This window comes from Barbus barbus (genome assembly GCF_936440315.1).
Source record: "Barbus barbus genome assembly, chromosome: 12".
Classification (NCBI taxonomy): Eukaryota; Metazoa; Chordata; class Actinopteri; order Cypriniformes; family Cyprinidae; genus Barbus; species Barbus barbus.
This window is the reverse complement of record NC_136740.1, coordinates 11,927,297-11,940,473: the sequence shown is the minus strand read 5'-3', so window position 1 is coordinate 11,940,473 and position 13,177 is coordinate 11,927,297.

Below are 13,177 nucleotides of genomic sequence, written 5' to 3'. Positions count from 1 at the left end.
TTTAAGACCTGACATTCAGTTTTAGGACACATTTACATTAAAAAGTCGTCTTTAAAAGGAATGTATATAAAGTAGTTAATTTAAATATGAACTAAGAAAATGAAATGCATAAGTTTTAAACAATACAAAGTTGAAATTTGCTTTAATTTTGTACTAGCAAAGTTACATATATTTAAATAAATCTAATTTAAAGTGTAAACTCTAAATATATATATATATATATATATATATTTAAATATTGCTTGAGTTTTATTTTTGCGTATCAACAAATCATACATCAAAATGCAAGGTTTTTAGTTTTTTTTTTTCCAAGGTGCTGTGAGCAATGCAAATATACACTCACCGGCCACTTTATTAGGTACACCTGTTCAATTGCTTGGTAACACAAATTGCTAATCAGCCAATCACATGGCAGCAACTCAATTCATTTAGGCATCTATATGTGGTGAAGACGATTTGTTGAAGTTCAAACCGAGCATCAGAACGGGGAAGAAAGGGGATTTAAGTGACTTTGAACGTGGAATGGTTGTTGGTGCCAGACGGGCTGGTCTGCGTATTTCAAAAACTGCTGATCTACTGGGATTTTCAAGCACAACCATCTCTAGGGTTTACAGAGAATGGTCCGGAAAAGAGAAAATATCCAGTGAGCGGCAGTGTGGACGAAAATGCCTTGTTGATGTCAGAGGTCAGAAGAGAATGGGCAGACTGGTTAGAGATGATAGAAAGGCAACAGTAACTCAAATAACCACTCGTTACAACCAAGGTATGCAGAATACCATCTCTGAATGCACAACACGTCGAACCCTGAAGCAGATGGGCTACAGCAGCAGAAGACCACACCGGGTGCCGCTCCTGTCAGCTAAGAACAGGAAACGGAGGCTACAATTCGCACAGGCTCACCTAAATTGGACAATAGAAGATTGAGAAAACGTTGCCTGGTCTGATGAGTCTCAATTTCTGCTGCAACATTCAGATGGTAGGGTCAGAATTTGGCATAAAGAACATGAAAGCATGGATTCATCCTGCCTTGTCTCAACGGTTCAGGCTGCTGGTGGTGTAATGGTGTGGGGATATTTTCTTGGCACACTTTGGGCCCCTTAGTACCAATTGAGCATCGTTTAAACGCCACAGCCTACCTGAGTATTGTTGGTGACCATGTCCCTTTATGACTACAGTGTACCCATCTTCTGATGGCTACTTCCAGCAGGATAATGCACCATGACCCAAAGCTCAAATCATCTCAGACTGGTTTCTTGAACATGACAATGAGTTCACTTTACTCAGATGGCCTCCACAGTCACCAGATCTCAATCCATTAGAGCACCTTTGAGAACGGTAGATTCGCATCATGGATGTGCAGCCGACAAATCTGCAGCAACTGCGTGATGCTATCATGTCAATATGGACTGAATCTATGCCACGAAGAATTAAGGCAGTTCTGAAGGCAAAAGGGGGTCCAACCCGGTACTAGCAAGGTGTACCTTATAAATTGGCTGGTGAGTGTATATTTGTCGTGATGTCTAGGGTTGCAAAGGGGCAGAAAAATTTCAATAAAGTTTGGTAAAATTTTCCAAGAGTTTAAATAAATCCTGGAAAGTTTTCAAGAATTTAAATTGCATCATCGTTACTCACCCTCATGACTTTGTTTATTCTTTGGAACGCAAACAAAATATTTTGTACTTTACTTTTTTTTTTTTTTTTTTTTTTTTTTTTTTTCCAATAAAATTCATTGCATAAAAAAAACAATCAATGGGGTACAACGGTGTTTGAAACCCAATGTCTAAAATATACCGTCCATTGTTCCGGTGAAAATATTCTCATACTTTGCTATTCTATACTTATTTCTTTCACTGAATTATAGATCTTTTCAAAATGATTTAGATTCAAAATGGTTTTAAGGTGTAATAATTTTTCATATTGCAGTAAAATCACTAATGTATATTCAAACGTATCTTCACCCAACACCCATGGTCATACCCGATTTAAAGATTTCAATAAAAGACCCCCTCTGAAAGCACCCAACATTAAAATATCACAATCATTTTACTTTTATTTTGACATGCTGCCAAAGTATTTTGAATTACTGTACAGTGTTTCTGAGCATTGTTTTTGCCTTGAGAAAATTATGTCAGAGCTGCATGGCTAGATCTTTTATCACTTGCCAAAAAGAACGAGGGCAAATAATGGCATCCAGATGTGAGGCGTTCTCATTGATAGCAGCCTTCATTTCCTGCCTCTGCTTTTTCAGACAACCTATTACACCTCAGAGGGAACTGCTGTTAAAATATACCGTCATCTTGTAAATCAACACTAACTTTGGGCAAGTGTCATTTAGGAACATCTAAACACATCTCCAGGTCTGTTATGTTTCACAGCGAGTTTTGTGATAGTTTGAGTGTGCTGTTTACTATCAGTTATGCGTGTTATCGATCTGTCATATCATCAGGATGTACTAATCAGAGCTCATTAATTACAGTTGAGTAATTAGTTGGGTTTGCTGAACAAAGATCTGGAAGCTCATCATGCCCCATTGCCATCATTAACAGCTGATTAAATGAAAAATTTATTTTTCCTTCATATCACCTTAGTTCTTTGGTCTTGGACATTTGGAAATTCACAAATACATGCTGAGTTTGTTTCTAAAATTAATCTAATCATTTAACGCTCCTTTTTTGAGCTTGCTGTTGCAAGTTTTTTTTTATTTTTTTTATTTTTCTTTTTTTATTTGCCATCCATTTTGAGATGAATATTCTGCTAATGGTTTTGCTAATAAAGAAAGCGCATTAGTGAGGCTTTTCATAACAAATTGAAGCTTTTTCTGTAAATACTCTTAAAAATAAATGTTCCAAAAAGGGGGTTTCGCTGTGATGCCACAGAACAAAGTTTTTTTGGTTACTTTAATAACCTTTCAGTGAACAGTTCTTCAAAAAACCATTTTTTTCTTAGTGTGAAGAACCATTTTCCACAAAATAATCTTTTGTGCAATGAAAAGTTTCCATGAATGTAAAGGTTCTTTGTGGAACTATAGATGCCAATAAAGAAACTTTTTTTTAAAACTGTAGATATATAGTCCTGACCCAACACACCTGGTCATACTGATCAATAATAGTCCTTTCTGAACGATTTAACACCCATTGAAATCGTTTTACTTTTATCGAGTCATGCTGCTAAAGTATTTTGAATTACTATTCAGTTTTTTTACCATAGTTTTTGTGAAATAATGACATCAGAGCTACATGGATATTTTTTGAGTTTATCTGAAATTGTATACCATAAAATTTATGTTCTTCACACAAAGTTACTGTAGCGCACAAGCTCTATGGAGAACTTTTGGTCCAAAATTATGCTTTTTGGCTCAAGCTGTATAATGATTCTATATTTGTGTTTCACAGGACAAAATGCAGGTTTCGAATGGCATGTAGGAAGGAAATATAACATTATATAACATCCTTTAATATAACTCAAACCCATAACTAACTTTACCAAACTTGTGTTCAAAAGTATCAATGGCATCTGATTTCCCGTTTTTTTTTATTTGCCAGTTTTTATTCTCAAAAAATAAACAGCCCAGGGGCAAAATTCCATCTCAGACTGATGTCGGGATTGTTTGGAAGCAAAAGTAAACAATACAGTGGGGTTGCCTATTGACTCAGATGTCGTGTTTAGACTGTGATTAGTCTTCACGAAATGAGAATTCCTGACAGAGGTTCTGAGACGGCATGGCATGATAAAATAAACGGAGAACTGCGCCGTTTCAAGGCGAGTTCCACAGACCATAAACTTTAAAATCCATAACCCGGCCCCCACGTTCATTATCTAAACGGGTGGTCGCCCACCTCTCGCTTTTTTTCCCCCTCATTTTCGACTTTTTAGCGTGTATACATGCTCGCCATCTTTTCACCTCCTTTGCTTATTTCCTCCTCTTTCTTCACTCTCTTTCTCCCTTCGCACCTCGTCTCTCCCTCATCTTTCACCATCTATCTGGTCTGTATTTGTGTTGCAGCTTCCTGCTTCTCTCCCACCCACTGTGTGAAGGGGCCGGGAGCTTACTTTCCCTGCGTGACACAACTTTTGGCTGCGCACGGGGAGATGGTGGAGCATACTTCACTTCTAACTGTGTCACCATCCACCTGAGCAAACACTTTCTGGCGTTACAAGGGAGAGAGCAAGAGGAATGAAAGCGAGAGAGTGACCTGTCAGGGGACTGTCGGTGGAGGCCTGGCATTGGTGCAGCCTATATATCAAAACATTAGTCTTGCGCCAGGCCCAGCTGAGATCTCCTTCTGGACATGGTTCTGCCTAGACTTCTCCTTTTTTTTCATCTTTCCTTTGTATTTTCTTGTGAGGGGCTCCCTCCAACAGAAACACATACTTGTCATGCCTCACTGCTGTCCCTAGTTTGTATTTCTCATTACAAAGAGCATTACGTTTGCAGGGCTCAAGGCTGGCCAAAACACACCAGTCAGATTGTCAGGCCCAATGGTACATTCAGTTGGATCCCAAAAATCCCAGTTAGTGCTGAAGGGAAAGATGAAAAACTTGGCATAAAATGTCTTGCACTTAAGAGCAATGTTGGAAGGCTACTTGAAACTATAGCTTCCTGAGGTACAGACTACTTGTGATTTAAAGTAGCTGTCAAGTAGTTGTTAACTAAAAAGTAGCAAACTGAACGTGTCGTCTATTCAGTAGATGTTAACTAGAACTGACCAAACTATTTGGTGGATCCACTAGGTAGCAATACTCAAAGTTGAGCTGCTGCTTTCAAGATCTACATAGATGAAAACAATGGAAAACAACTGATGAAGAAGGTGGAAAATACACTAACATATGCAAGGAGGTCAGAATAAAGTGGCCTTCAAATGAAGACAAATTTATGTCATTAATGAGAGAAGTTGTATTTATTAGTGGGAAACTTAAAATTGATTGTTTTATCTCAAATGGGGAAATTAGCTTGTTAGCAGGAAAGCTAGATTATTACAAAAACTGCATAACTACTGGCACAATGAAACAACATAGCAGTATTTCAACTTTTAGTTCGTAATTCCTCAACACCATCTTCAAACTTTCATCTTTTATACAATAACTATATACAACGGAGAGGTATAAATGTGTGAATGCGTTCAAACGAGGTTCTCTTCATGCAACATGAAATCTTCCACTGATATACCATCAAATTCCTTACAAGCCAGTGTTGTTGATGTTAGATATGCCTCTTCAAGGCGTTTTACTTAAGACCTTTGCAGAGGGGCAATAAAAAGTATTTTGCTGACAGCCATCAAACAAGCGATATATGATTGTGCTGTCAGTCTTTCTTGGCGGATACCAGCGTTTTATTAAAACCAGTACGTTGTCTTTCTCTTGATCCTTTTTTCATCTTTTGCCAAGTCCTGCTATAGAGGCTTTCACTTTACCATACCTAAGAAGAACAGAGCTTGTCTATCAAAACAGCTCATCTCTAGGAGCTGTGGAACATTATGTATTATGGAAAATAACTCATTATACCTCGAAATAATGACAGTCATAAAAGTCAGTCAGAGAAAAACAGTGTCAAAAATGAAAAGTCAATTTCTTTCTCCCATGGAACATAAACAGAGATGTTTATGTTCATGCTGCTCTTTTCCATACAGTGAAGGTGAATGGTAACCAGGAGCTGTTAAAATCCAAAAGTTACAAAAAGTACCATTTAAAAACATCGGCTCTTGTGTGTTAAAGGGATAGTTCACCCAAAATTTAAATTTTGTCATTAATTACTCACCCTGATGTCATTCCAAGTCTGTAAAACCTTAGTTCATCTTCGGAGCACAAATTAAGATATTTTTTATGAAATCCGAGAGCTTTCTGATCCTGCATAAACAGCAACACAACTGACACATTCAAGACCCAGAAAGGTAGTAAGGACATATTACTACCTAAAATAGCCCGTGTGATATCAGTGGTTCAATCATAAAGTTATAAAGCTAAGAGTAAAAATACCTTTTGTGCGCAAAGAAAACAAAAATAACTTTATTCAACAATATGCATGCATCGTGGTACTCTCGTGAACGTGTCGACGACTGAAGACTTAAAGCTTAAATATACGTATATTCAAATTGCACAAATTTTTAATCTTGTTTTGAATCAGGGCAGAGGTTCATTTCTCATTCAAACAAAAATTACAGTGTCTCAAACATTTACTACCCCCCCTCCCCCTTAAAAAAAGAAAGAAAACAGTGCCTTCCCTCAGCACAGAACAGGATCTCAAGCAATCTGTTATCAATTTGAGGCCGTGTATCTAGGGAAAAGCACATGATTCAGTCCAAGATATAAACAATAACAAACGTGCTTGAGGTCTTTTGAAGTTACGATGGCAACATTCTCTGAAAAATAGACCTAAACGAATGGAAAAACGTCCAAGATTTCCAGGCCTTCATTTTTTCCTCAGGTGAAAGTTTAAGCATGTGGGTGGTGGTGGAAATTGGGAGACTATTTTTAGTTTTTAGGCTGCCATTTCTGTGCATTTTCTGCAGAGATTGCATACAGTAAATGGAGAAAACATCTGCCACTCAGTAAATCAGTAAATCCTCCTTAAGGACTTCAACTAATCTTAACACCTCCTTTATTTTTCTTGGCAAGGGTCTGTCAGGTTTTCTTTGTTTTTTTTTTCAAAGCTGTGGACTTCCATAAATGTTACAATTTAAATAATTAATATTTGGAGGTCTGTGGATAAACAATCATTCCCCATCTGCCAAAGTACCAGAACACAACCAGCAATGCCGGCATGTGTTGGCAGAGTCATGTGTGACACTTCGGGCATTCAGTCGGTATGCCTATGAGGCCTAAGCAAAATTCCAATCAGAAGAATGTCAGTCTCTCCATTCATATGAATGAGACCCACACTAGAGCTCTGATTATGCAGAGGGCAGCTGTGGAAGAAAGCACCTGTTTCCTCGCCAATTCCCAAAGTTCTTGGAATTAGGTCAAATTTTTCATGGCAGAGTACCCTCAGGCCATATGAGTTGGCGGTGCCAGCTGAGTTTCAAAATGTAAATAAGGGCTAGTGTTAACTGCAGTACATTGAGAACTGTGGCATCCAACAACTCAAATCAGTTGATCCCCGTTAATAAAGAGTGATTTCCTAGCATGTTACGACTGGCATGCCATTGCTATCCTCACCAGATATTGTGTTCCTGTCAGGATGGCTGTGTTAGCTTCATATCACCCCAGCTGATGAACTACTTAGCATTCATAGCGACAAAATACACTACTGTTCAAAAGATGTGGTGTCAAGACTGGTACCTAATCAGTATTTTAGAATGATTTCTGAAGAATCATGAGACACAAAAGACTGAACATTAAGATTCACCATCACAGGAATAAATGGCATTTTAAAATATGTTAAAGGAGTAGTTTATTCAAAAATGAAATTTCTGTCATTAATTACTAACCCTCATGTCGTTCCAAATCCATAAGAGCTTTGTTCATCTTCGGAACACAAATTAAGATATTTTAAATGAAATCCGATAGCTTTCTGACCCTGCATAAACAGCTACGTTCAAGGCCTAGAAAGGACATTGATAAAATAGTTTTCTTTGCACTAGGGCTGCACGATAAATCACATGCGATGATCAAGCGTATCTCGTCAGTAAAGCCAGTTCTGATTAGTTGTTAATCTCCATCATGTGCTCTCAGATGGAGCGGCATTTAATACACAGAGCCGTAGTTCACTGACAAGCTATGCAATATCGCGTTCATCGAATGCGATTCATCTGCGATTATGAACGCAATATTGCGTAGCTTGTCAGCGATCTATGGCTCTGTGCAGTAAATGCCGCTCCATCTGAAAGCACGTGATGGAGATTAACTACTAATCACAGAACCGGCTTTACTGACGAGATGCGCATGACCATCACATGTGATTTACTGTGCAGCTCTACTTTGCACACAAAACGTATTCTTGTAGCTTCATAAAATACAAGTTGAACCACTGATGGCATATGGACTATTTTAACGATGTCCTTACTACCTTTCTGGGCCTTGAATGTGTCAGTTGCGTTGCTGTCTATGCAGGGTCAGAGAGCTCTCGGATTTCATCAAAAATATCTTAATTTGTGTTTCAAAGATAAATGGTCTTAAGGGTTTGGCAAAACAACATGAGGATGAGTATCGAATTTGCGTTATAGCCTTGGTGAGCATAAGAGACTTCTTTCAAAAACATTTAAAAAAAAATTGACCAACCCCAAATGTTTTTTAACTCAATTGTTCAGACTTATAAGCAATACATATCTGGAATGGCAGCTGACAGAATGTTTCTAATCTGTTGTTTGGTGTGACATTGCTGTATTTTGCGCTTGCGGCAGAAAACACCAGGAGACAGCCTTTTAAAACAGTTTTCAGCTCATTTAACCAAGGGTGTTGGGCAGATGGTGGGGGCAACGGTGCTTAGTCAGATCTGTTAATTCATGTAACAGATGTGAACACTCTTTGCTCACACTGTTTATTTCTAAATGGGCTTGACTTTCACTTCCACAACAGAAGATTTATTGTAATTTTCTTTACTTGGTCTTTGAATTCTTATTCATCTCTGGAAATCAGTGGTGCTGTGAAGTAAAAGCTTCGGCATCTAGGTACAAACTTGTGGTAGGCCTCATCATGCCGTACTGGAGGCTTGCAAATTTTAATGTTGCAAAATCTAACTAGGTAAGCCTCAGAAAGTCTCTCATCTAAGATCTTCTTCTGTTGGCTATGTAATTATATTAACTTGGAGGAAATGTCAAAAACCATACAGGACAGAGTGGGGCTGGTTGTCACACAAGCAAGTTCTCGCAAGGGCGATATCTCTGTAAATTAAAGATTGTACGTCAAACGTCCAATTATTCAAATTTTTGGGGGGTTTTTTGAGCAGAGGTTCTGGTCGGTTGGTTCCAAATACCTCATTTATATAATCAATTTGCATTTTTGTTGGCCAAAACAACTTTACACTTCAGCTTTTTAATGAATCGTTTGGCCTTCAGAATTGTTTTTCTGTTTATATTTTGCTAAGAAAAGTCTAATAAATATAAACTTTCATTTAAAAAAGTGCTCTAAGAAATATTTACTGGAGTAAAAAGAATGTTAAGTAGCCCAAGTCAATTAGTCCTATAAATCTCCACTTCTGCAATCAAACTGGAATAAACCGATGTCCTCAATCTGATGTTTGACAAACTTTTGTGCTGCCATTCATATATGCTCATGAAGATAGAAATCCTGTCAAAATATCTCACCAAGTGTTTTAAAGCAGACCACTTTTTTTCTAGAAAATGTGGCAAGAAAAAATGACTAAATGATTCATCATTACATTCTACTGAAAAAAGGTTCACTGGTATTGGCATCAAGGTCAGGAACATAACGAGGGGTGAGAACCAGAAAGGCGTAAGTGACATTTCACCAAATTTACAGGAGAGCCAAAACAAAAATTTTTACCATAGTTTGATCTGACTTTGTGTACTGATTTCAATTGTTTATAATAAACATTAGTACACTCAGTACTTTTGCCAGTAGAAATAGCTCATTAAGAGCTTTCATTTGATATATATATATATATAAATATATATATATATATATATATATATATATATATATATATATATATATATATATATATATATATATATCTCTATTTCACCAAAAATGTCACTTACGGCCTTCTGGTTCTCACCCCTCGCTCATATCCACAGCGGAAAAAGCATTATATGCTTGGCTGTACGCGAAAGCAACTTCTGCACCATAGGTGTAAGAAAAAACAGTTTTGACCAGATATATTTATGTGGAGTTTGGCTCTAATAGATTTATATTGCACCCTTGATTTGATGTCCAGCTATTTCAGCAGTGCACTAAAAAAAAATTCTCTCTGCCAACTTTGCCCTACTGAGTGAGACAAACCTGCTACATTTAATATAAGCTTCAGCCTAAGGCAGGCGAACGTGAACTTTAGTGACTTTTATGGTACCCAAAACTCATGCAGTGACTTCAAGAGCGACGTATAACACTGGCCCCACTGGTTACTCCTACCAACTGTGTGATGACGTTATTTACACACCTCGAGGGAGAATTATGGTAGTAGTGACAGTAATAGTGTTTTGGACCTGTGTTTCATGTTTAAAGAGCAAGGTTGCTGCACTGCATGCCTGAGTTATCTGCCTTATCTTCCAAATGTTCTCCTCAGAGAGTAGTCACTGACATATGGTGGCTAATGAACACTTTTCTTTCTGCAGAAGATGAAGGGAGTCATATAGGAACTTGCCATTCTCTTCCTGCTGTACAAAATTGCTGTGAAAAGCTCTGTGTTATTGCCAAATCACTGTGCAAATGCAACCAATCCTGACAGGTCCATTCATCATATTCCAACCAATACAGTTCCAAAACATTAGGGCCAGAAATGTTTTTTATGCTGTGTGTGTGTGGCAGCACTGTGAGATTATTTACATGAACGTGTTTGTAAATCAGTAAATCAGTCTTTAGCGTTTCTATAATGTATAGCACTGTAATGCTGCAGGGCTCAAGACTGCGACTAATTGTGAAAAAATGCAACAAAATATACACATTTGTGCATGAGTATCATATTCTATTATAACATACACTCAAAAACACCAACAAGACGGATCGTTCAAACAGAATTATAGTAGTATGATGATAAGTTCTGAAGTCAGAATGGAATGATTTCCATTTTTAATAGGCCATGATGTCTGCAGCCTCTCTGCTCCATGATCGCACAGAATGACACATATAGGATTGAGCTGGAAGCAAAAATCACAGACTTAAGAGTCCTCCGGGGGCTGTTCCGCCTGGCGGTCCATTCAAGCAACACTTACAAACATGTCCTGCCCAACTAAATCCAGAGGTCCCCAGCCAAAGGTCTGCTTTATGAGCCCTGGAGCACACACCGTTGGATTGGGAAGGCAGGCACATAAAAAAAAAAACGCCTGGCCATGCATATCAAAGTCTTATTTTCTTTTTCCCCATTCTCTCCCTTTCTTTTTCTCTTTCTCTTCTATACTCCCTCATAATGTAATGTAAAGGATCTCTTAAAAGTACACACAAAATGCTCTTAGCAGCATTAATAGGATAGCCTTCTCAAAACCATATCATGAAATTCAAACATTGTTAATGTAACATTCTTTAAATGTCAGTGATTTAAAGGAATACTTCACCCAAAAACGAATATTTGCTGAAAATTTACTCCGCATTCAATGGCCCTTCAAGATGTAGATGAGTTTGTTTCTTCATCAGAACAAATTTGGAGAAATTTAGCATTACATCACTTGATAACCAATGGATCCTTTACAGTGAATGGGTGCCACTAGAATGAGAGTCAAAACTGCTGATAAAAACACCACACTAATCCAAAAGCAATCAACATGTCTCCAGTCCATCACTTAACATCTTGTGAAGCAAAAAGCTGCGAAATAGATTTTTAATTGAGGAAGCATTATTATGGATTATGGATTCCTGTTTTGGTCAGAATCGTTGGTTTAAATTAAAATGTCTTGATGAATTTGTTTATTACAAACACACAGCTTTTTGCTTCACAAGACTTTCATCAATGGACTGGAGTCATGTTGATTACTTGTGGATTATTGCAATAGCTGTTTGGACTATCAATCTGATGGCACCCATTCACTGCAGAGGACCCATTGGTGAGCAATTACCCACAATGTTTGAATAAACAAGAAAGAATGTTTTCATAACATTTCATACAAATTGTTCTTAAAACAAAATACTTAGCTAGGATATTGGTGTTTTTCTGAAAACTTTCCTTGGCCCTCATGGATTGGAGTGCAGTCAGCTCCTCCCAGGGGAGCCCTTATCCTGGGCCACTGCTCTTCCTCACCCTCACCTATCAGCCCGACCAATCTGACTGTGAGATACAGCAGGTCCTGCAATCCGCCTGCTCTTTGAACGCCCCCTTCTCCATTCGCTTACCTCATTAAACATGACAAGAAAGATCAATGCTGTTGGAGTCACGATAACGGGTTGGATGACACTGGCCAGTGAGACCGACAACATTTCTGTGGGTCAAAGTTATGGCAGCATTTATTCCTTTTAAATCATTGAGGGTGGGGAACTGCAGTTCTCCCTAACAGCAAAGGGCGAGACAAGAGCTGGCTGTCCCAGTGTCTCACTCTCCCATTCTGGCTGCTTGCAATACACTGACGTCTGGATGAGGTCTTGACCATACAACGTGAAACGTTGCAAAACCACCAAATAGCTTTACATAATGGGTAATGATAACCCAGCACGAGCCACAACGTTCCCATCAAGCAGTTACCACTCTTATATTTTGCTTTGCAGATATATGTTTCATGATGAATCCAATGACAGAATTTCTCCATTGATGTAATGCCCATGATCTGTCAGTTAAGCAAAGCATAGTTTATTGCCAGTCAATCACAGTCGGCCAACTTGGAAGCAGCCGAACAATTGAACGGCACACCATGTACATTTGGTTTGACAGGCTGCAAAAATAACACCAACACCGGGCCCTAGAGAACTGGGCATGGAAGTATCGCCAAAAAAAAAAAGAATCCACACCAGAGAGGAGCCTTTACAGTTCACACTCCTTTTTTATTAGATATAAATTTGGATCCCGGGTGGGCGTTTTATAACTCTTTCTTGCTGTTTCCTTTACTGGCTGCCAGGACAGTCTCAGCAGTCTTGTATCACACCTTGAGTTTGGTCAAGGCAAATGAAAAGGACCAAAACACACACATACACACACACACACACACACACATCTAATTTCACCGTCTCACTGGCATCAGTACATTCACACCAGTCCACTGAAAAAACACTTTTCTGGGCTGGACTGTCAGATACTAGGAATACTAAACTTGACTATTCACTGTAAAATGTGCCAAAAAAGTAGCTATTTCATATCTTATTACTGTAAATCATTGCTATATTTATTAGGTTAGATGATGCATTTACATCTGCAAGCTAAACTATGTTGACACTTACAAGAGAGCTAAATAAATTAATATAAATCCCAATTTAACATATTTTATATTGACAGAAAAAAATGTTAAAGAGTTGAAGCGAATGATAAAATACTTTCACTTAATCCATCTTAAAGGTATAGTTCACACAAAAATGAAAATTCTGTCATTAATTACTCACCCTCATGATGTTCCAAACCCAAAAGACCTTCGTTCATCTTCAGAAC